Genomic DNA, 23,875 nt, shown 5'->3' with positions numbered 1-23,875 from the left:
TTTTGAGGTCTGAGGGTCTTCTATGGAATGATGTTTGGCCTCTGGGACTAATGGAGCAGCAGTCCCACCCTTTCCCATGCTCTCCCCAAACACTGGGGAGGAAGTACACACTTGAAGCATCATGGTCATGGCCAAACACTGCAATCCCAGAGCACAGGATCAGTGCTGTCAGAACACTGGCTGATGGTCATGCTCTCCCCAAAGCCATACCTATGGAAATATCTTCCTAAAACATTGAACATATTCTCTTTAAAATGTGGGACAAGGATGAGAAGAGAATATTCACTAACACTTCTGGTCATCATTATACTGGCAGTCCTTAGATAGAGCAAAAAAAAATTAGAAAAAGAATTTAAGGGCATAAGATTTAGAAAGGAAAAAATAAAATTGCTTGTATATTATTTGTCAATTTACATAGAACCATGAAAAAATCTACAGGAAAATATGAGACTACAAGGTAGTTGAGTGAAAGAATAATACAGACAATTATGTTTTTCTGTATCCTAATGACACAAACAGATCAATCTAACCAAAGGCGTGCAAGATTGAAGGTAAAAAAATGTAATACTTTATTAAGGGAAATTAAAAGAGGTCCACAATAAAGAGATACATGATTTTATGATTCAGAAGAATTCAGATCTGTTGCTGGAGAAGCTACACCCAGGCCCCAGTGCCTGAAGGGAATCTTGCTCAAGATCTGCAGCTTCAGCCTGGCCAAGAGATCACTTCAGAGGGAGCACCTAGACCTGGGTCTCCCATGGGACCTTAGGCCTTAGGTAACTGTCTGCTGTCCTCTCCCCAGGTCTCTACTGTCATCTGCTTCTCCTACCCTAAACATCACCCTGCCTGGGGTTCCACCTGGGACCCTTCTCATTTGTCCCTCTGTGGGGCACCTGGTCACACCCCATGCCTTAAAATTCAGCTGCTCACATTCACATACACTGTCTTTACTACCCATCTGTTTTCCACACACAGGAATTCCCCCATCATTTCATTATGGAAAATTTCAAACAGAAAAATTGAAAAGATCATGGAGAAAACAGTCCTAGATCCACCTCTTAGACTCCTGTGTCCTTGTCATGTAACCCATCTACCCCTTGATATGTGGTGCCTTCCAAAGCCAGGGCAGTGGCCAGCACACTGCGCTGAAGGGAATCTGTGACCTGTGACTCCATTACTTCTGTCACTGTTCTGTCCCACTTCTGTCACTGTTTCTCTCTCATACACATACATGGCCACAGTGACAAATCGTGTGCCTCCCACTTTATTTTTCCTCTCTTCTCCATAACACATGGTTGAGTTTAAGTATCACCCTTGTGCCCCCTAAACATGCTTAATCTCAGTAGTCCAGCAATTCAGAGCATTGCCTGAAACTTGTCCTTGAGGCCATGAGGCTGCATCTGCCCACCCCTGTATTTATGTGGTAGCAGTCCTCTGCTCACCTGCAGTGAGGAGTAGCTCTGGGGGTGCACAGTGTTGGTGGAGCTCAACATTGAGGTCCAAAGAGAGGGTGAAAACTCCTTGGACTTCTCCCTGCTAGGAGGAGAAAGAGTGCACATATATCTGTAAAGAACTCTTGCTTTGGGGAAAGCTGAAAGATAGTCTCTGAAGCCTGCAAATCATGCTACAAAGCATCACTGTAGTGTTTTGCCTTTTATCTGCAGAACTTCAGAAACCATCAGTCCTGGGAGTCTGTTTGGGCCCTAGTGAGTTTACTGCACCACATAAAAGTCCTACACCAAAGCTTCATGGGGCTGCTCGTGTCATGGGATGCAGCAAAAATATGTCCCCCACACCCTTACCACCCCTACCTCCACTCCCCTGCCCCATTGTCCCTTAGGCTGGCTTATTTACAAGTGGGTGCAGTGACCTGTTCTGGACCCCATGACATCATCAAGGAAGGAAGACAGAGAAGAGCATGCAAGGTAATTCCAGCTTGAGTCTGCAAACCTTTTGGAGACAGGGCCCAAGACAGGAAGTGGGAGAGGGACTATCTTTTTTTTTTTTTTTCTTTTTTCTTTTCTTTTTTCTTTTTATTTTTTTATTGACTTTGTAATAATATTACATTAAAAATATATATATGAGGTCCCATTCAACCCCACCCCCCCACCCCACCTCTCCCCGCCCCCAGCAACACTCGTTCCCATCATCATGACACATCCATTGTATTTGGTAAGTACATCTTTGGGCACCTCTGCACCTCATGGTCAATGGTCCACATCATGGCCCATACTCTCCTCCATTCCATCCAGTGGGTCCTGTGAGGATTTACAATGTCCGATGATTGCCCCTGAAGCACCATCCAGGGCAGCTCCATGTCCCAAAGACGCCTTCACCTCTCATCTCTTCCTGCCTTTCCCCATACCCATCAGCCACCATGTCCACTTTTCCCAATCCAATGCCACCTCTTCTATGTGGATTTTGGATTGGTTGTGTCCATTTCTTGAAGGAGGAAACCAGAAACCATGGGCCATAACCCACTGAAGGTACTGGGGGAGAGAATGAACTACAATGTAAACCACTATTCATGTGGTACAGCAGTGCTCCAAAATGTATTCACCAAATTCAATGAATGTGCCACGATGATGGAAGACGTTGTTGGTGTGGGAAGAGTGTGTATGTGGGGGGTTATGGGAAGCTCTTACATTTTTTAATGTAACATTTTCTGTGATCTATGTATCTTTTAAAAATAGACAATTTAATCTAAAAATTATATAAAAAAGACATGATCATCCTATTGGGGCTACTTTTAAAATTAATTAATATTTTTTCATTACAAATTTTTCTTTTATCAGATGTCAATACCATTTTTTTTCTTTCTGAGAGAAGTTGTGGGTTTACAGAGAAATCATACATGATATACAAGATTCCCATATACCATCCAAATATTAACACCAAGCATTGGTGTGGAAAATATATTACAATTGATAAGAGCACATTTTTATAATTGTACTATGAACTATAGTCTATGGTTTAAGGTCGGGTTTGTTGTTTATATAGTGCAGTTCCCTGGAGTTTTGTAAAAGTTTTATTTTTTTACCATATACAAAACTTTACATTTCTTCTCCTAGCCACATTCAGATGGCTATTTCAGGGTTCTTAATTACCTTCACAATGTTGTGCCACCATCAACACCATCCACCACCAAAACAGTTATATAATTTCCAAATAAGAGCCGTGTACATTTTAACCCACAATTTCCCATTCCCTCTCCACACCTCATCTTCTGGTATCCTATATTCTAGATTCTGACTCTGTAAGTTTACTTATTCTAGTTTCATATCCATGAAATCATACAACATTTGTCCTTTTCTGTCTGGTTTATTTCATTTAACGTCTTCAAGCTTCATCCAAACTGTCTCATGTTTTAGTTCCCTAGACTGCTCAAACCAAATACCATGAAATGAGTTTGCTTAAACAATGGGAACTTATTCACTCATGGTTAGAGTTCAGAAAAATGTCTGAATCAAGGCATCATCAAGGTGATGCTTTCTTCCTGAAGAGCAGCTTCTGGCAATCATTGACTCCTCTACCACATGGAATATGGTGGCATCTGCTGGTCTCTCCCTTCTTCCAGTTTTTGTTGATTTCAGCTTTTTGCTTCCATGGCTTTCTCTCTCTCTCTCTGTATTCATTCTGTTCATTAATACCCATCCTGATTGATGTTGGTGACACCCTAAATGAAGTAACCTTAACAAAAATCCATACTTACAGTGGGCTCACACCCACAGGAGTGAATTAGATTTAAGAATGTGTTTTTCAGGGGCACATACAGCATTGCACCACCACAGCCCATCCTCTGGATCTGCTAAAGACATGTTCTCCCCATATGCAAAATACATTTACTCCATCCCAATATCCCAAAGACTTGAAATCATTTCAGAAACAATGCTTATTACAAAGTCTCATCAGAATTGGTTCTGGGTGTGGTCTGTCCTATGGCACAGTTCCCCTCCTTCAGTTGACCTGGGAATCCTAATTAAAAAGTTATCTGCTTCCAATATACAATTGAGAGACAGGCATAGGATAAACATTCCCATTCCCACAGGGAGAAGTTGGAAGGAAAATAGGGATTAGAGTTTCCAAGCAATTATGAAACCCTGAAGGGCACACTCTGAGAGTCCTCAATGGAAAGATGTCTTGTTCTACGGGCCTGATGGAGTGGAGGACAACCCTTCCAAGTGTGTGTGCAGTGAAAATGCTCTACCCAAGTACTAGTGGTGAAGACACCACCCTCTCCACCACTGAGATGGCATCTAGGCTGTCAGCAATCTTGGGACATAGGTTCCAACTTCCTAGAACACTGGGGCAATAACACTTTTCCTGAACAGTGGGCTGGAAGGCCTGCCCTCTCCAATGCTGTGGCAGATGCACATTTTCTGCACACATGGTGTGTCCACACTCTTGGCCTGAATTGTGTTTGGTCCAGAACTCAGCTTCCATGGTTCTGCCCTTGAAGTGATTTTAGTCTTCAATGTCTCCCTTTTAATCCAGGCTGGCAGTGGCTCCACTTATACAGATCTTGCAAAAAATCTTGTTGGTCTGCATGTAGTAAACAGGGTTGAATCCATCAAACAAGACTTTTCACAGTTTTTTTCCTGAGTAACTACACTGCAAGTCCTGACTTGCCCTGGAATGTCTGTCTAATTGGATTCATGTTCAGTTAAACCCTCACATGGACACTGTTCTCTAGGGACTTGCTTTATGGAAGCCCAGGCTTTTCCAAGCCATCAATTTCTGGTTTCTTTATGCTTAAGAATTCGGTTATTAGCTTTTCCATTTCCTCTTATATTTTACTATAAGCTGCAATGAAGGGTAAACTGTCCTTTCTATAGTTATACCTTGGGAAACTCTTCAGCTAAATATCCCAGCTCAGTACTTTCAAGTTCTGCCTTCCACCAACATCAGAACTTAATTTTGCCAAGTTCTTTGCCATTTTGAACAAGGATCACTTTAACTCCAGTTTCTAATAACATTTTCAAATTTCCATCTAAGGCCTCAATGGAAGTATATTTAGTGTCCATATTTCTAGGAACAGACACTAAAAAGTAACCTTTAAACTTTTTCTAGCAAGTGCTGCACAGTTGTATGAGCCTCTAACCATTACTCAATTCCAATGCCATTTCCACATTTTTAGAGCTTCCAATAGCAGCACTCCACTATCCTGTTACAAAAATCTGTTTTATTTTCCTAGACTACTTAGTGCAAATATCATGAAGTGGGTTTGGCTTAAACAATGGGAATTTATTTGTTCATGGTTATAGGAATATGTTCAACTCATGTAATCCATCAAGGCTATGATTTCTTCTTTAAGACTACTACAGTGATTCTTGGCTCCTCTGCCCATGGAAAGGCATATGGTGGCCTCTCCTGATCTCTTCTTTTTCTTCTAGGTTTCATGACTCCAGCTTCTTCCTACCATGGCTTTTTTTCTCTCCATAATGTGTTCTGTATAGAAAGGACTGCAGAAATAGGAGTAAGTTCCGCCCTGATTGAGATGCGTCACACCGTAACTGAAAGAACCTCATCAAAAGGCCCTACTTACTATGGATATGCATCCATAGGAATGGATTGCTTTTAAGAGCTTCTTTTTCTGAGGTATGTACAGCTTCAAATCTTCACAATGCATGTATCAAATCTGCATTTCTTTTTATGACTGAATAATATCCCATTGTATGAATATATCACATTTTTTTCCATTCACCAGTTGATGGACACTTGGGTTACTTCCAACTTTTTGCAATTTTGCATAATGCTGCTATGAATATCATTGTGCAATTCCATTCATTTGGATTTATATCTAATAGTTGGACTATGGGGCATGGTAGTTTGAGAAATTTTAAACCCTAGAAAATCATGTCCTTAGAGCTAATTAATTCCCTGTGTGGAAACCAATTGTTGGTGGGATCTTTTGATTAAATTACTCCATTAAGGGCCTTTGATTAGATTGTGTGACCCAGGGTGTGTCTTAATCCTTCTACTGGAGTCCTTTATATATGGAGGAATAAAAGGTCACTAATGGAGGAAAAAACTGCAGAGACAGGGAAATGACTCCAGAAGCTAAAACCAATGCCCAGCAGAGAGAACAGCCAAAGATGGAGTAGTCAGAAGCTGAAAGAAAGGTGTGCCTGTTTTATTAACCTTTTCAAAGACCCAAGTTTTAGTTTCACTGATTCTATTGTTTTATCATATTCTATTTCATTAATCTCTGCTCTAAACCTTGTTAATTACATCCTTCGACTTGCTTTGGTTTAGCTTGATCTTCTTTTTCTCTGGTTCTTCCAGGTTTGAGGTTAAGTCTCTAATATAAAATCTTTCCTCATTTTTAATATAAGCATTTACAGCTTCATGCCAATTTTAAATGTAAGCATTTAGAGTTTTTTGGTTAGATTTAGTCAATTTTATTTCACCATTTTTGTTCTTACACCTTTCAGAGCATTACACAATTACTTTTTTTTCATTTTCTGACCTGCAAACAGATACCTTATGTGGAAATGTATTTTTTTTAATATTACAAATTAGGTATTTCCAAAATGCAACAACTACATATAAGACAATTCACAAAGTGGAATTTACTAGGACATGTACTAAGAATTTAGAGCAGCCAATCAGTAGAAATCTGACTAAATTTGGCAATCAGGAAAATTCTGACCAAATTCAGTGCGGTGGCTTGCTCGGTCGGTAGAGGTGGGGTCTGGCTGCGGACGAGGGGTCGGTCCAGCTCTGGACGAGGGGTCGGTCCCACTTGGGACGAGGGGTCGGTCCCACTTGGGACGAGGGGTCGGTCCGGCAGCAGACGAGGGATCGGTCTCACAAGGGGTTGCGCGGTTCGGCTGACGGGGTCGCCCGGCGAAGCCGGCGACGAAGGGGTCGCCCGGAGAAGCAGGCGACGAACTGGGGACAAGGGAGGCCAGGCCCTTGTCGGGGGCTCTCAGGACTGGAGGGCGCACGGCAGAAGAACTACCGCGGAGACAAGGTAAACACGCAAGTCCACTTTACTGAGGGAGAGGCAACAGTTTTATAGGGGTTGGGGAAGGCTGATTGGTCAAAGCCACGCCCTGTTCTGATTGGTTGCCGGCAAAAGGTCAGTGGGCGGTACTGGATGGGGGAGGGGTGGTGGTTAGGGATTGGCTGTCGCTGTTGCTGGGGGAAGGGGCAGGGTTTAGGGATTGGTGGCTGCTGTTGCTGGGGTGGAGGGCAGACTTGAGTTTCCCGCTGCTGTCGGGGGAAGGGAAAAGGGCGGGCTGGAATTTTCCGCCCACACCTGGCTGTTGCTGCTGTCGGGGGAGGGGAAAAGGGCGGGCTGGATTTTTCCGCCCACACCTGGCTGTTGCTGCTGTCGGGGGAGGGGGAAAGGGCAGACTGGAATTTTCTGCCCTGCGCCTGCGCAGGGAGAAAGAAGGCATCGTGTGGCGCCATCCGGGAGGAGGGGCGGCCGCGGAAGCATGGCTGCCGAGAAGGGGAGACCCGAGGGCACTCTGCGCCCATGCCGAGCTTCCTTCAGGGGTGGCGGTGGGCCCGACCAACCACCCTATTATGGGGGCAGCGGAATTAGGCCTACCGCGGCTGCTCCCCTGCCAGGCCAGCAAACCACACTTCAGCCGGAGGGGTGACCGCATTTCCCCCTTCTTTTCAAATAAGGACCAGGATGGCAGCAGCAACAAGTAGCTGAGGCCCAAGAGGCAGTAAGCAATGAGGGAAGCGGGGCTGAAGAGGGAGGCGAGTATGCCGGGGATAAATGTACAATTTGGGGGGCAGTATCTTGCCGTTGCAAGCAAGGGTGGCCAATGTCCAATTCTTGTTGATCTCGGTGGCTATAAGGTCCATCTGCTTGTTAAAAGTCCAGGATGACAGCGCGTTACAGGTAGTTGATCTCTTCTTGGCGGCGAAGAGCGGTAGAGGCAGACTGTGTGATGGTCTGGAGGATCGCAGCGGTGAGGACACGTCGCGTCAGGGCACCAGCGACGGTGGTGGCGGCAGCGTCGGGAGTGGTGGAGACGTAGGCGAGGACAATAAGAAGGCCAAAGTCTTCACGGGTGCGAGAGAGGCCGATGTTAATGGGGCGGGCCGACATGGGGCGGCCCAATCTGCAATGCAGTAGGGGTTCAAGCGAAAAAAGGAGGGGGGCGGGGGACGAGAAAGGACGCTTTGGATGGCTGAGAAGAGGAGTGAGGTCGAGACAGGAGGAAGCTCTGCAGAAGTATGGGGAGCTGTTAAAAGCAGAAACGTTATTAGATGCTAGAAAGCAGGCCGCAGGCCGGGGAAAGCAGGTTGCGGGCCGTTTCGCGGGGCTGGAGCTGCTTGAGAGCGATGGCGGCATGGGGGGCCGTGGTTACAATCTTCTGGGGTGGTAGTGGCTAGACAGATGGCGGAAAATATTATCAAGAAAGCAAAGGTTATGAGAAAGAAATAGAGTATTAAAGGCTGTGGGGGAAGTGAGAAGATCATTTAGAGGATAGGGTTGAGAATGGTATGTTTAAGACAGAAGCTTTGTGGTTTGTAGGAGACTGCTTTATAAACGAAGGAGAATGAGGGCAGTAAATATAGTAACGATAGATAGGAAGATGACAGTGAGGAGGAGTCTTTGTTTAAGGTTCCAATCGTCCGGCGCAACAGTGGCTAGGCCGATAGCGAGGGGTGTTGCTAAGTAGACAATGGCTGCAAAGACAAAATCATCCTCTGTTTCCTTAAGAATAACTTTTCTTTAAATACTTAGTAGCATGCAATATTAGAAACCGTTTCCTAAAAGCAAGTTCGCAGGGGAGCTTGGTTGCTGTTAATCTTTCCTGTTATAAAATTACCTTTTATTATTATTATCATCAATTTAGTTTTATATATATATATTTAAGAATGACCTTTTGGAATTAGCCATTTAATACCTTAATGTAAACTATTGAAGATAAATTTTATCCTTACAGAACACATTCCCTTACGTAAAGTTATCACAATACCTTTTACACTTGCCGCATGCAAATTAAATTTCAAGAGTTTATGAAAAATTAGCCATCTTACTTTAGGACAAAATACGTCTTTTTGCAAAACTTATTACATTTCCGTTAGCATTTTTACAAACTTTTAACCTTTTTAATATTCATATAAGTTTTACATTCTTTATATTATCCTGTGAAGAAAAATAAGTTATTCATTTTAATCTAGGCAAGAACAACTTTTTCTGAAGACGTACAGTTAATTTTGTTAATTAAGACTTACAATTTTTTTTAATTGTAGATATCTTATTAACATTTAAACTTATGTATTAATATAATAAACTTAAGTATTAATATAAGCGCTTATTTAATTTTTGGCCATTTGAATAGAGCTCTTTTAAAGATTTCTAGTAATTTATATTTACCATCCGGAGGTATCACAATATACGTTGACATTGAACGAACAGACAGACAAACACAGAACAATTACAACACATTAACAGAAATATATAATTTATTTACAGTTGACTCATAATTCTTACTTTCTTGGTATAGCTGCTTTTAAATCCTTTTTTATATAGCATATCATAGATTATACCCTTCAAGATTTCTTCTGGACTTCATGTTGCCTATAATATGCCAGGAGGGAATCTTTTACCTTCCTGCTCCACAGCAAAAGTGACCCTATCTATAAGGCGAGTATAGGTGTCCGGGTCCCAAAGCTGACACGTGGTAAGCCACGGATTAAAGGGGAGAAGAAGGTCCCGATATACTTGAAGCTGTTTGAAAGAGATCTTACACCGGTGAGTGTCTAGGAGACCGGCGAGGGCCCGAACTTGTGGGGCTTGCTTAGCAGATAGGATGTTACCCATTGCTAATGGCCTTTTGGAGCCGATAAGAAAAGGGGCCCTTACCTTGAGAGCGCGGCGATGGGAGCCAAGGTGCGCTGTGAGACGAGGGGTCGGAGCCGGTGGGGCTCCGACGGTGGTCGCGGGCCAAGAGAAGGCCCCAACGAGGGGAGGGCAGGACGACGAGCAGTGGAGCAAGGCAAAGGGGAGCAAGCACGGAGGGGAGGAGGCAGAGGTGAAGGCAGGAGAGGAGGTGCTCAGGCACGCGCTCCTGAGAGTTTTATTGGTGCCTCTTAATCATAGCGGGTCGGTATAAGCCCCCGACATGGAAGGAGAAAGCCATCCAGCGATTCTCCCAGACCGCCGTGGATCATATGAGGTCACCAAGGTTCAGGAGCAGCAATGCAGAGTGAAAAGATAGGGGTGAGAAGAGAGGAGAGCGTAGGGCTATGGTAGGATTACTTCAGACGTGCAAGTGCGTGCTCCCGAGAAATCCAAGGCTCCTCTTAATCATAGCGGGTCGGTATAAGCCCCCGACATGGAAGGAGAAAGCCATCCAGCGATTCTCCCAGACCGCCGTGGATCGTATGAGGTAGCCAAGGCTCAGGTAGCAGCAATGTTGCACGAGAGAAGTCCCAAGGTGAGAAGAGAGGAGGGCGTAGGGCTGTGGTAGGATTACTTCAGACATGCAAGCGCGCGCTCCCGAGAAATCCAAGGCTCCTCTTAATCATAGCGGGTCGGTATAAGCCCCCGACATGGAAGGAGAAAGCCATCCAGCGATTCTCCCAGACCGCCGTGGATCATATGAGGTAGCCAAGGCTCAGGTAGCAGCAATGTTGCACGAGAGAAGTCCCAGGGTGAGAAGAGAGGAGGGCGTAGGGCTGTGGTAGGATTACTTCAGACGTGCAAGCACGCGCTCCCGAGAAATCCAAGGCTCCTCTTAATCATAGCGGGTCGGTATAAGCCCCCGACATGGAAGGAGAAAGCCATCCAGCGATTCTCCCAGACCGCCGTGGATCGTATGAGGTAGCCAAGGCTCAGGTAGCAGCAATGTTGCACGAGAGAAGTCCCAAGGTGAGAAGAGAGGAGGGGGGGGCTGCCAGGTTATGGAGTGAGGCTGTGGTGGGGTTGCCTTGCCCCACGTTGGGCGCCAGCTGCGACGGCTTGCTCGGTCGGTAGAGGTGGGGTCTGGCTGCGGACGAGGGGTCGGTCCAGCTCTGGACGAGGGGTCGGTCCCGCTTGGGACGAGGGGTCGGTCCCACCTGGGACGAGGGATCGGTCCGGCAGCAGACGAGGGATCGGTCTCACAAGGGGTTGCGCGGTTCGGCTGACGGGGTCACCGGGCGAAGCCGGCGACGAAGGGGTCGCCCGGAGAAGCAGGCGACGAACTGGGGACAAGGGAGGCCAGGCCCTTGTCGGGGGCTCTCAGGACTGGAGGGCGCACGGCAGAAGAACTACCGCGGAGACAAGGTAAACACGCAAGTCCACTTTACTGAGGGAGAGGCAACAGTTTTATAGGGGCTGGGGAAGGCTGATTGGTCAAAGCCACGCCCTGTTCTGATTGGTTGCCGGCAAAAGGTCAGTGGGCGGTACTGGACAGGGGAGGGGTGGTGGTTAGGGATTGGCTGTCGCTGTTGCTGGGGGAAGGGGCAGGGTTTAGGGATTGGTGGCTGCTGTTGCTGGGGTGGAGGGCAGACTTGAGTTTCCCGCCCACGCCTGGCTGTTGCTGCTGTCGGGGGAAGGGAAAAGGGCAGGCTGGATTTTTCCGCCCACACCTGGCTGTTGCTGCTGTCGGGGGAGGGGAAAAGGGCGGGCTGGATTTTTCCGCCCACACCTGGCTGTTGCTGCTGTCGGGGGAGGGGAAAAGGGCAGACTGGAATTTTCTGCCCTGCGCCTGTGCAGGGAGAAAGAAGGCATCATGTGGCGCCATCCGGGAGGAGGGGCGGCCGCGGAAGCATGGCTGCCGAGAAGGGGAGACCCGAGGGCACTCTGCGCCCATGCCGAGCTTCCTTCAGGGGTGGCGGTGGGCCCGACCAACCACCCTATTATGGGGGCAGCGGAATTAGGCCTACCGCGGCCGCTCCCCTGCCAGGCCAGCAAACCACACTTCAGCCGGAGGGGTGACCGCAATTCAGCAATCAGCTATTTATATATTTAAAAACAAACCTAATTAATCTTCCAAACAAGAAGCTTGAAACTTTTTGTTAAATCCACATTGGAAGATAGGAAGTGATCATTTAAACCTATATCCAGCCTTAACAGTGTTAATCCCAAATACTAGGCTATTTCCAGTCTGCCACTGAATAATGAGCATCTCAGTTTGACTGACCCCATGTATCAAACTCTTATGCTATTGTGTGCATAGAAAGGTTACATGATCATTAATTAAAAAGCAAAACAAAAATTCATTAAATGTCTGTACTATTCTTCCAGCTCATCTGCAATTCCAAGTCTGCAACATGTGTCACTTAGTGACAAGCTACATTTTCTATTACATATATTTATGTTACCTGTGAGTATGTATGTGTACACACACACAAAAAAATACTATGTACAAATTGGCTATTAAAACTCTCTGCAATTGGAAAGCATCTACAGGACATTGTAATAGGAAAGGGCTTTATGAACTTCACACCAAAAGCACGAGCAGCAAAAGAACAAATAAATAAATGGGACTTCCTCTGCATCTCAAAGAAGTTTTTCAGGAAAGTGAAAAGAGAGCCTACACAATGGGAGAAAATATTTGGTAACCATATATCTGATAGGAGACTTATATCTTGCATATATAAAGAACTCCTATATCTTGAAAGTGAAAAGACAAACAGCCCATTTAAAAAATGGGAAAAAGATTTGAACACTTTTCCAAAGATGATATACAAATGGCTAAAAAACACATGACAAAATGCTCAAAATCCCTAGCTATTAGGGAAATGCAAATCAAAACAACAATGAGATACCATCTTACTCCCATAAGACTGGCAGCTATCAAAAAATCAGAAGACTACAATTGTTGGAGAGGATGTGGAGGAATGGGAACACTCATCCATTGCTGGTGGGAATGCAGAAGGATCCAGCCATTCTGGAGGACAGTTTGGTGGTTTCTCAAAAAACTAGCTATGGATTTGCCATATGACCCAGAAATTCCACTGCTGGGTATATACCCAGAAGATCTGAAAACAAGGACACAAACTGATATATGCACATCAATGTTCATAGCAGCATTGTTCACTACTGCCAAAAGTTGGAATCAACCCAAATGCCCATCAACAGATGAATGGATAAATAAAATGTGGTATATACATACAATGGAATACTACTCAGCTATAAGAACAAATAGAGTAGAAACACTTGATAACATGGATGAATCTTGAGAAACTCATGTTGAATGAAGCAACCCAGGCATTGAAGGACAAATACTACATGACCTCAATGATATGAAATAAGTAAACCAAGCTGTCTCAGAGAGCTAGAGACTGGATGATAAACTTTAAAGTAGTTGGAGGGTAGAGGAAGGTTTTGAGCTGACAGCTACTTGGGTGAAACTGATGATAAGCTGGAGGTAAGTATTTGTACAGGGAAGGGATAAAATGGGGGCATAGGGGTAACTTAGGGTGGTGCTGCATGGGCTTTAGAGGCACTAGGGATGGGAGGATGGGTCAGATTGCCCAAGAAATTGGGCAGAGGGTGAGGGGAACATTTGATCATGGGAGATTGTCAGGTATGTAGTTGAAATTGTGGTGCAGAGAAAACTCTTTAGAGAATGTAATATGGAAGGTTGCCTGTTTTGGATGCTTAAGGGCAGGGGGCATCTGACACAGGGCAAGCGTCTGGGGAGTGTGTGAGTGCTCATTTTGTCATAGTGGATTATATCTTTGGGTGGAGACCCATACAATGAGAGTGAAGGTATACCCACATCCTGAGAACTGATGTTCTCAAACAAAGGGAATTGTAACTCTTGAGAGAATCGGTGGCTCCCAATAGGTTAGGGCAGTCAAGTAGATCAAGCCCTCAACATTTTTGCATGTATCTCTGAATATGGTCCCTCAAGTAATGAAGATTGATTGTCGTGGTGGGCCCTAAGGGGAGGGGGAAAGAGGTGTTGAATACATGGAATCAGGGTAACTGTGGGGCAATGAAAGTGTTCCACAAGATCATGCCATGATGGATATAGGTCATGTTAAATTATACCAAAAATGTATAAAAGTCTATAGGCTAAAATGTAAACCAAAATGTAAAACATAAGATAACTAAAAATTTAGAAAAGTGTATAGTCTAAAATATAAACCATGATGTAAACCCAAATGAAACCATGTTTGAAAGCTCTCATTTCAATATCTGTACATTAGCTGCAGCAAATATAATATGAACATGTAAAAAGATCACTGTTGAGGAAGGACAAGGGTTTGACGTTGGATATGTGGGTGTACCATATATTGTATATGTGAATTACTGTGACCTAAAACTTACATCAAGAGAAAATTAATAACCAGGAAAAAAAAAAAAGGAGGTAGATACTGAGGAAGAAATGGAGGAAATTGCCTTGCTACTGTACATACAAGGCAACAGCTATAGCAGTGATGAAAGGCAAAATGTCAAAAACAAAGCTTTTTCATTTTTTTGATGCCCCAATTTATTTTTCCTTTATTTAATTTTTCTAAATTTCTATATATTCTATACCTAACCTTTAAACCCATCACTATATTCCATTTTCTTATTAATGGAGCCTGTCAATATATTGGGCTTCCTTTTTGAATAAGTTTTGGAATACAGAGAGGTTCAACTATGGTGGGAGAGAAGCATTCATGTGGGGTGTCATTGGAGGGCTGCACACAGTTGGGAGGGAGTTCTCCAGGGCATGTATACAGGGTACATAGAAAGGTTTGAATATTTTCATAGTGGTTTCAGTTGGAAACTACAGATGAGAGAGTGCTGACTTTCTGACCAGGGGAGCTCTATCACACTCCCCAGTGGAACAAAAACAATCCCCCAAGTGCAATGGCAAAGACCAATAAAGATGGAAGGTCCAACGATGAGCCCTTGATACTGATGGCTCTGACTATGAGCCTATGTGCCTGAAATATGAACTAGAACTATAGCTGTGGGGTACCTAAGAATTACCTCCTGAGAGCCTCCATGTTGCTCAGATGTGGCCACTCTGTAAGCCAAACTCAGCATGTAGATGCACTGCTTTCCCCCCAGCATGGGACATGACTCCTGGGGATGAGGCTCCCTGGCATTGAGGGGTTACTACCAAGCACCAGCTGATGATGTAACTACCAAAAGACCTTGAACAAAGAGGTCAACTCAGACCGGCAGAATATCTCAGCCTACATGTAATATCAGGTGTTAAAAACTGCTTTTTTACTTTGGATAAAAAAGGGGGGAATGGAAAGTGAGTTTATATGGCTAAGAGTCTCCAAAAAAGAGTCAGGAGGTCATCAGGGGTGATGCTTATGCATGCCTCAGCAGGGTACCAGAGACAGCCAAGATAGATGGAAACCCAGGTGCTGGTTCTCCTGAGGGCTGCAGCAACTCACAGTTCTATGGTCAAGGCAGATGGCTCTGGAGTTCAGGACCATGTTAGTTGGCCTGACTTTGGAGTTTGTGTTCCTGAGTGTGATGGAGTTGGACTCAGATATAACCTTTCTACTCATGCCTCTTTTGTTACTTTTACTGGACCTGTGGTTGGCACTTGGGTTGGTGTATACTCAGGAGACCTGAAACTCTGAACTGTCCATGTGATGGCCAGGCCCTGGGCCTCAGGAGACTTGCAGCTCCTACCCTCTGGTTTCTTGGACTTACCCTAGCCAGCTGACAGGGAGGTGAAGAGGGTCAACCACCACACCAGGGAGCCAAGAGTGCCTACAGCTGCAAGCAGAAGAATTGCATCCATCATCCATGTGGAATCTAAACCTCCTCTTGAGGTAGAGGGGACTGGACATAGCCATCCCAGGTCCACAAGACACAGGAACAGAGTATGGATTAGAGTGGATGTACTGGTGTTCTGCTGGGGAACTATTGTGATAACTAAGGGAAAAAACTGTAGTAGTGATGTGGAGAGGGTGGCCACGGTGTCTGCTGATGGTTGGAAGAGGGAAGAAGAGATATGGTGTGGGGGAATTTTCAGGATTTGGAGTTGTCCTAGGTGGTGCTGCAGGGATGGATGCTGGACATTGTGTCCTGTCGTGGCCCACTGTGTGGACTGGGGAAGAGTATGGACTACAATCTAGACCACTGTCCATGTGCTGCAGTGGTTCTCCAGAATGTATTCGCCGAGTGCAGTGGATGTGCCACAATGAGTTTGTTGATACGGGAGGGGTGGGGTGGGTGGGGTGGGTGGGGTGGGGGGTATATGGGGACCTCATTTTTTTTAATGTAACATTTAAAAGAAAATAAAGAAGAAAAGAAAATTTTTAGTTACAAAAATTCACTTTCAATTGAAGCTTTGGTTCCTATGCCTTGGGGTTTTTTGACTTCACAACTGAAAAATACTACTAACATTTCACTTCCTTAAGACAAAATTTCATTGCTTGTTCAATAAGTTGCCCAGTCAAAAAATGGCTATATGGAAGTAAAAAACCAAGCCCAACCAAAACATACAAACAAACAAACCAGCCAATTCAGTACAATTTCTCTCTACAATTTGAACAGGCAATTTGTGGAAGTCATTGCTAACTAGATTAGAAAATCTGCAGTGCTTTCCAATTTTTCTCACCTAACTTACTGTCCATGTTCATATTTCAAACTGCACCAACAGAGCCCACATTTCAGGGGTTGGCTGCTTGGCAGTCTTAGCTGCCTTTGTGACAGGCTTGTGACACAGGCCCTTTCTCTTACTAAAGTGTTACTGGAAGTTTTCTATAAAGGGGGAGGGTTGCAAGAGAGCAAGGAAAGATGTTGGAGACTCAAACCATGAAATATGGGTCTCCCGTTGGATTGAAAGGCCATTATAAATTTCTGTCCCACAGTTATGATATGAATAATGGCCAATGGAAGCTGTAAATCTGGATGCAAACAATGTTCCCTACACATATGATCCTGCCATCTGGTGTGAAAGATTCAGAGATGATTTTGGAACAGGCTTTCATTATCAAGGAATTCCTGAGCTTTTTCTCTCCCTTTGAAGAAGAGGAAGTAGTGGAGGCAGAAGATGCATGCATGCTTCCTGGAGGAAAATCAAAGCTTTCAGGAGAACTAGAGTCTGCATGGGTTGATTTCAAATCAGTGCTACAACTGATACACTGGAAGAGTCAGGTCTCAATTTGTTTCTTTTGTGCCTTTTCTTTGGCAATTTTCAGTACATCCTGAGCTTTGTATGATCCAGTTATTAACTCTGAAGCACATTTTTTGTACTTAACTGGGTGTTTGATGTACTTGCTTGAGCAACTTGGCACGACTCTGTCTCTGTCATGAGCAAAATTTGAAACCTTAACCACAGAATAATCCATGACTGTGCTTGGAGAGATGAGGGTGAACTTGGACTGACTGGGGGACATGTTGTCCTGGGCAGGAGCATGTGGCATTGGAGATGAGCTGGGCAGTCAAATGTCTACAACTGTTGTGCCAGCTTCCAGGGGTGCTGAAGGTCTCTCCTCCTGAGTTCCATGCAAGGCCTGCCAGGGCCATCAGGCAGCACCCAAGCTCATGCCCAGTTTGGGGACAGGCCTGTGCTGTCAGGTGAGTGGTGTGAGGGCCCAGACTCTTTATGGCTTGGGGTGGCTCCTGGCCTCCAATAAGCTTCACATTCACCTGTACCCTTCTGGTTAGGCAGGGGCAGTGTGCCATTTGCAGGTTCAGAGCTTCTCCTGGTGGCTAGAGCTCACCCTCAGGTGTTGTGGGGTCAGTTTGTTATCAGGGAATGAGAATGATGCAGCTGAGGCTGGCAAGAGATTGGGCTTTGAGGCTCCTATGTGGCCAAGTATTGGCCAGGTGGGGCTGTGGCAGCCACTCTGTGGTTAGAGGTTAATGTGCAGCCAGGGCCAGGAGTCAGGTGGAAAAAGGGCCATCATGTGGTCAGAGGTAGGGAGCTGGTGAACCATGTGTCCTAGTTTCGGGTGTCCAGGATTCATAATTCTGGTTGTTGGTTAAGACTGAAGAGAGACCAAGCAGTAAAGGACAGTGGATTGAAGCAGTGGCAACGCCCTCTTCCAACCAGTGGATGCTCTTCCCTGCTCAGATGACCTAACTCTGCCAGGGAAAAGAGGCAGGGCCATGGAGCTTCTAGTCTCCTCTCCTTCTGACTCTGCCCTGCTTTCAGCAGGAAGTCAAGGAACTGACCCTCTGAGGTACCCAGAGGCCACTCAAGGACTGTGGGAACCACTGGCCCTGGTCCTGGAATTTCCTGGAGAGGAGAACCTTTCAAAGCCACTGGAGCCCAGGTCCTGTCATCTCGATGGCTAATGTGACCAATCAGCCGTTTAGCCCCAGCTCTGCTCTCAGGGCAAAAGAGTGGGGCTTGGAGAGGGTGGTCCTTGGAGGCTGAGAGCAGAGACAGCTGTCCTGGGATGGAAGGAGCCCCCGTGGCCACAGGTGAGGGCAGCTTCCTTCTGGCAGCAGGAGAGGCAGACTTAGAAATATAATGTGCTGCTGTTACCTTCATCTCTTTGTAGTACTTTGAGTTTTCAAATGTCATTGGGTTGCTTAAACCAACCCCTTCTGAGTCCCTCCTCTGCCCCAGGTGCTGTTCTAAGCACTGCCCCTGCCACTCTGCTTCTCCTCTCAACTTCACAGCCCCTGGAGCTGTAAGGACACTGTGGTGCCCATGTGGCTGGCTGGGGCAGGGCTGGGGCCCAAGCCAGGGCCAAGGCCCATCCTGGCCTGCCCTTGACCCTGAGTGCACCTGTTCCTCTTTGTCCTTTAAATGATCAGACATCGAATCTCTCATGGCTCCCAGCTGGTTCACTTCCAGGCCTGGCCCCACATTGCTGTGTGACCTTGGGCAGGTTCTCCTGACCTCTCTGTGCCTCAGTTTTCCCATCTGTGAAGTGGGGCTAGTGATAGGACTTTCATGTTGAGTTGCTGCAGAGATTATGTGGGGTTAACCAAAGGCTCAGAGCTCAGTCTGAGAGACACTGAAAGTATGATGAATATTAATTTGTAAATTACTAGTTACTGCTGCCTGGTGTTCCTTCAATGCACCACTATTTGATGTGTGAAGCCATGATCCACCCTGAGGCCCTTGCTCAGCCTTTTCAGTCTTGAACCAGGTTTCCATTTCAGCCACTGTAAACACAACTGCTAATGAATTGCAATTAGGTGTCCCTGGGGCCAGCCCCTCAGGCCCAGCCTCTAGCCCCCTCATCTCACATGTGCAGGAGGACAGGGGAGTGTGACTCCTGCATGGGTCCCACAGGTGGTCAGGGTTGAGCCCAGATGGGAACCCAGATTCCCAAAGTAACTGGAGTCCCTACCCAGGCCCCTGCCTGCAGGAGCCTCTGCCCACTGAGGGGTGATGTTTGCTTGTCCTTCAAGTCTCTTCAGGGCACCAATATGTTGGTGGAGGGTTCTGGCCTCCATGCTGCCTCCTGGACCCCCACCTGGCCTGGGCCTGGCCTCTGCCCACTGACAGCTGGCAGCAACCTGGTGGACCCACACTGGCCACATCAGGATCATGGCTTATGTCCTGGTGTCATCCATGGAAGTGGGCAGCTGGTCCCCACTCAGGAGCTGGAATTCATGATGCCCCATCTGGCTCCATCTCGATGCCAAAGCAGCTGTGTCCCATCATTGCCTTGGACAATCCCAGCCCTACAGGTGGGTCTCCTCTCAACAGGATGATTAGTTCTGTACCAGATGCCATGGCCTCCTCACCTCTTTGTTGAGAGGGCAGAAGGATGGAAGGACCCAGATGTTTACTTTCCCCCATTGTCATCTGATTAGACCCAGAACCTGTGCCACTGAAACAGACACTCTTCCCACAGTTATTACCTATAGATTTTAGTTTATTTTTGGGCAGAAAATATGCACATTGCTAAAGAGTAAGGCAGTGTAGAAAGAACTAAAATGAAAGGAAAGAGCTGCTGCCTCTCTACTTCCCCCTCCAGGGCCATCTGGCCTCACCTGTTACCACCTGCCAGGGACCAGCAAATGTGAGGAGGGATTTCACTGGTAAACCAGTAGCTTTCTTGTTCTTCCAATATTATTTTTGCCAGGTTTGTAGAATTCCCTGCCCAGGTGTTCCTGCTGACTGCCCAAGTGCTGCGATAAATAAGGACCCTTGGACAATGGCTGTTTCCTGGCTGCTGAACAGTGGATTGGCTTGAACAGTGGGAATTTATTTACTCATAGTTTTTTCAAGGAGAATACCAAAATCAAGAGTGTCATGAGAGTGACGCTTTCTCCCAGAAACTGAAGCACCCTGGAGCTGGTAGCCAGGGACCCTTGGTCCTAGCTCTTCTGTCATATCCCAGTGCACATGGCAGCCTGTGCTGATTTCTTTCTGTTATTCCAGGTTTTGTTGACTTTCACCTTTGGCTGCTCCTGGCTTTCTCTTTCCACATGATCTTCCCTATAAGACCTTCAGTAACAGGATTGAGACCCATCCTGCTTTAGCTGGACCAGGACTCAGCTGGTGTAACCTCATCAGTAGACTCACATGATGGATTAGGTTTAAGAACATGCTTTTCTGGTGAATGTATCTCCAAACCGCAAAAGCCAGTTACCCCGCTCTTGCCCTACCCTGTCCCCTGCCCTGTCCTGAAGCTCTATCTCAGATGCCCATTGGCCATGGCCCTTCCTCTTGCTTCCTGAGTCTACAGAACTGTGGACATCTCCCACCTGCTGCTCACCTCACACCTCACCTCTCAGTTGTGGGTTCATGGCTGTGTGCTTGCTTTCTCTTGCAAGGAATAGATACAATACATTCTCCTATGTTTGAACCAGAACTGGGAACTAAGCTCAAGAGTTTTCTCTTCCCTGCGATCATCCTGAATCCCTGAAGCCTCTACCTGGCATTTTCTTTACACAAGATAAATTGCTCCCAGGGTTCCTAAGCAGCATGACCTCCTTATTTTACATTCCCATTTGTAGTTTGAAAGGCTCTGGAGGGTCTTGCACATTCCAAGTGACAGTTTGTTGTTGATGGTGTAGGAAATGGAGAGGAGATAACCAAAGATCCCAGGGCTCAGGGTCATGGCAGGAAGCAGGAGAGACAGAGGAGAGGGCACCGAGGGCTGAGAGTGCCAAGGGGCTCTGCTGGGGACCTTGCCCCATCTCCCAAACCACAGTGGACACCACATCCTGTGGTCACATCAGGTGCCAGCAGGACCAGGTCCCCCAGGAGCAGGGTCTCCCTAATGTGGAGCCAAAGATGCCACTGCTGGGCACTGCCCTGGGAGGGCAGAATGATGGGACATGAGAGGGAGAGGGTGAGCCCCAGATCACAAGCTCTTGATAAGAGCAACCATTTGTGGGACCAGCAGGACCCTGTGGCCTGCACTCCCCTCACCTGTCCCCATCAGCCTCTCTGGGCCCCATGTCCTGTGGACAATTCCTGTGTGTGCTCTGCACCCACACTTACCTCCTCTTATTCCTCAGAGCCCCTAGCTTCCTCCCCCCACTCTAACCTGATGACCTTGTTTATTTCTGTTAAAAACTCCTTCTTTGAATACTGGTATGGGATGTTATTGACAGGGGACACATAATTGGCAGGGCGTTCTACAGGGCATATATCCAGGGTACATAAAAATGTTTGGATATTTTCATAGTGGCTACAATTAAAAACAACAACTGAGGGAGTGCTGAGTTCCTAGCCAGGGGAGCTATATCACAGTCCCTAAAGGAACAGCAACAATCCCACAAGTGAAGAGCAAAGATCAAAAAAGAAGGAAGGTCCAACAATGAGCCCTTGATACTAATGACTATGCTTGTGAGCCTGTGCACCTGAAATAAGAACAAGGCCTAGAGCTGCAGGGTGTCTAAGAATTACCTCCTAAGAGCCTCTGTGTTGCACAAATGTGGCCAGCCTCAAGGTCAAACTCAGCGTGTAAATGTGTTGCCTTCCCCCCAGCGTGGGACATGACCCCTGAGGATGAGCCTTCCTGGTGCCAAGGGATTACTACCAAGTACCAGCTGATGATGTAACAAGAAAATGACCCTGAATAAAAGGGTCAACTCGGACCAGCAGAATATCTCAGTCTACATATAACACCAGGAGTTAAAAATGCTTTTTGACCTGAATAAAAGGAGGAAATGGAAAGGACAAATGAGTTTATATGGGCTATGAGTCTCCAAAAAGAGACAGGAGGTTATCAGAGGGGTTGCCCTTATACACACCTCAGCAGAGTCCCAGAGACAGATAAAGTAGATAAAACCCCAGGTATTGGCTCTTCTGAGGGCTACAGAGACTCACAGGTTCTATGGTCATGGCAGATGGAGCTCAGTGCCATGTCAGTTGGCTCTACTTTGGAGTTTGTGTTTCTGTGTGATGGAGCTGGACTCAGATCTGATCTTTGTCCACAAGCCTCTCCTGTTACTTTTACCAGAACTATAGTTGGTGCTGGGGTTTAATGTATACCCAGGGGACCTGAATCTCTGGACTGACCATGTGATAGCCAGGCCCTGAGCCTCAACAGACTTGCAACTTCTACACTCTGGTTTATTGGACTTACCCCACTCAGCTAACATGGAAGTGAAGAAGGTCAACCACCACACCAGGGTACCAAGTGTGTCTACAACTGAAAGCAGGAGAATTGCATCCAGCATCCATGTGGAATCTAAGCCCCCTCTTGATATAGATGTGGAGTGGACACAACCATTCCAAGGTCCACAGAATGGAGGAATAGAGTATGGATTAGAGTGGACTTACTCATATTCTATTCATGAACTATCGTGATTAGTAATAGAAGAAAATGTGGCATTGGTGTGGAGAAAGTGGCCATGGTGGCTGCTGGGGTAGGGAGTGGGAGGAAAAGATGTGAGGTGGGGGTGTTTTTGGGACTTGGAGTTGTCCTGGGTGGTGCTGCAGGGACAGTTACTGGATATTGTATGTCCTCCCATGGCCCACTGGGTGGACTGTGGGAGTGTGTGGGCTATGACATGGACCATTGACCATGAGGTGCAGTGGTGCACAGAGATGTATTCGCCAAATGCAATGAATGTCTCATGATGATGGAGGTTGTTGTTATGGGGGGAGGAGTGGGGTAAAGGGAGTGGGGGGATATGGGAACTCATTTTTTTAAGGTAACATTAAAAAAATAAAGACAAAAAAACCCCTCCTCCTTTGGGGGCATATTGACCTACTTAAACTGCAAGTCTAGAGGCTACAGCTGTTATGGTTTGTGTTGACACATGTCCACCTATGAAGCCAAGACTAAAGTAATGAACATGTCCACCCCTGGAGTCCCCATTTGCCGGTTCTCCACCCTCATTCCCTGCCCCCTATCCAGGGAGCACTGCTGTGCTTCCTTTCACAACAGAGTCCCCTGCACCTTCTAGAATCACATGGGGGGATTTGCACAGCACTGCTCTCTCTCTCTTCTCTCCCTGCCCCCTTGGTCTTCCTTCATTAACCCAGCATAATTATTTGGAGATCCATCATGGGGTGTGTATCCTTACTGCTAAGTAGGATTCCACAGTGTGGACAGACCACATGTGGCTCATGCTATACCCTGTCAGGCCTCTGGGTTGGCTCCAACTTTGGGCCTTTGCAGATAAAGCTGCTATGACCCAGAGACACATTAGTGGTGGCAGCACATTTGATCTCATTTCTCTCAGGTAAAAACCTTGGGGTGGAATGCAGGGGTTATGTGGCAGCCATTGGGCCTGGACACGTGGCTGCACCTGGTTCCTCCCTTCCCTCCCAACAAGCCCCCGAGGTGGTCCTCAGGGCCTCTTCTCTCCTGTTGCACCCCAAACAGGCTGCTACCCACAACCCCCACCTCCTTCCCACTTGTGTATACAGGACCCCTTCCCCATTAGACCTCTCTGACATCCTATTTAAAACTGCTCTGTGCACCCCAATGTGTGAGATCCCCCCACTCTGTGGTGTGACACTCAGCAGGTCTGACATCCTGGTTGTCATCATCACTCTCCCTCCAGCACCTCTCAGGGTGCAGAGCTCTGCTCCTGACCCACACCAGCCATCCTGAGGCTCACTGACAG

At 46.5% G+C, this 23,875-nt stretch overlaps 1 long non-coding RNA gene across 1 annotated transcript in view; it reads right to left on the bottom strand.

Annotated features, from left to right (window-relative positions):
- Positions 1-1,246: 1,246 nt before the first annotated feature.
- LOC131277359 (uncharacterized) overlaps positions 1,247-23,875 on the bottom strand; it is a 65,729-nt gene continuing 43,100 nt past the window's right edge. The window contains exon 2 of the long non-coding RNA XR_009184546.2: positions 1,247-1,533. This is a non-coding gene — a long non-coding RNA (uncharacterized lncRNA). The remainder of the gene's footprint in view (positions 1,534-23,875) is intronic.

Source organism: Dasypus novemcinctus, assembly GCF_030445035.2.
Source record: "Dasypus novemcinctus isolate mDasNov1 chromosome 11 unlocalized genomic scaffold, mDasNov1.1.hap2 SUPER_11_unloc_1, whole genome shotgun sequence".
NCBI classification, from domain to species: domain Eukaryota; kingdom Metazoa; phylum Chordata; class Mammalia; order Cingulata; family Dasypodidae; genus Dasypus; species Dasypus novemcinctus.
Note: the sequence above shows the minus strand (reverse complement) of the source record. Positions and strands in the feature narration are given on the sequence as shown.